The 1,314-nt window shown below is 42.8% G+C and overlaps 1 protein-coding gene and 1 long non-coding RNA gene across 5 annotated transcripts in view; one reads left to right on the forward strand and one right to left on the reverse strand.

The window, feature by feature from the left end:
• Positions 1 to 1,314, forward strand: part of Frmpd1 (FERM and PDZ domain containing 1) — a 108,320-nt gene that overhangs the window by 49,933 nt on the left and 57,073 nt on the right. The gene's annotated exons all lie outside the window — the stretch shown is intronic.
• Positions 102 to 1,314, reverse strand: part of LOC110338812 — a 16,191-nt gene continuing 14,978 nt past the window's right edge. Inside the window, exon 3 of the long non-coding RNA XR_002381315.1 lies at positions 102 to 362. This is a non-coding gene — a long non-coding RNA (uncharacterized LOC110338812). The remainder of the gene's footprint in view (positions 363 to 1,314) is intronic.

Here is a 1,314-nt window from a genome sequence, read left to right on the forward strand (position 1 = left end):
CACACACACACACACACACACACACACACATAAACGCACATACACATAACACATACATAAACATATACACACATATATACACACTCATAATGAATCAAAAATATTTTAATTTTAATTTTATTATGTGTGTGTCTGCATATTTTGCCATATGTGCATGTCTGGTACCTGCAGAGGCCAGAAAAGGGCATTGAATCCCTTAGAACTGGAGTCATAGATGGTTGTGAGCTACTCTGTGGTGTTGGGAATAGAACCCAAGTCCTTTGGAAGAGCAGACAATTCTCTTAAATGATAAGCCATGGATTTTTTTTTTCTGTCCCTCCTTCTTCCAAGTGTACATCTTGGTAGCACACAGTTTTAAGACACTAGAGAAATTGAAAAAAGGAATAGGGATATTAAAAATACATTACGGATAGAAGACCAGGATTTGCATCTCATTATTTGAGTCTCAGTAGTGTTGACTCATTAGTAGAGCCAGCAGTGAAGGAAGTTCCTTGGAGGGTAACCTGTGGTCCAGGAAGCAGGTCTGCAGTTAGACCATTTTGCATTCATATTCTAGTTTTTTCAAAGACTTGCAATAATTTCAGTCTTGTACTTACTTTTACTTACAATAGGTATTTCTCCATAATATTTAAACTTTATGTTTGGCTTGAAGTATATTATGTAGTAGAGGTGAGTCAGCTCAGAGTAACTGCCTGTTTTTAAACTTTATGAAGTAATGGAGAACTTCATGCACCTGGTGTGAGGTTATGCTCCTGTAAAGCACCTTCAGTCCCTGAGGGGAGTGCCAACTCTCAAAGCTCCTTGGATTTCCTCAGTTTTCAGTGAATTCTCCCCAGGTGTTATTGCTACCATCATTGGTTAAACTTAGTCTGTAGTATAAATTGGAGTGTGTGTACCTTGGCTGAGGGATGCTGAGTGGCGCTTGCAGTTCCAGGGATGGGAGATGATGCAAGCACATGAAGCTGACACCTCGGGGACCACCTGACTGCCTAGTCCACCATGACAGTAAAGTGTTCAGCTTCAGCTCATTGAGAAAGAGCTAACCCAGAGGGCAGGAGCAATGGCTCAGAGGTTCAGAGTATGTAGGCTCTTACAGAGGACACTTCCCACCACCCACATCAGGACGCTCACCTCCACCTACAACTCCAGGTCCAGGAGATCCGGGGCCCTCTTCTGGGCTTTCTGAGTACCTACATATACACACGATTTAAAAATAATAAAAATAAGGCGGGTGTGGTGGCGCATGCCTTTAATCCCAGCACTTGGGAGGCAGAGGCAGGAGGATTTCTGAGTTCGAGGCCAGCCTGGTCTACA

This window comes from Mus pahari, chromosome 22 (genome assembly GCF_900095145.1).
Source record: "Mus pahari chromosome 22, PAHARI_EIJ_v1.1, whole genome shotgun sequence".
Lineage (NCBI taxonomy): Eukaryota > Metazoa > Chordata > Mammalia > Rodentia > Muridae > Mus > Mus pahari.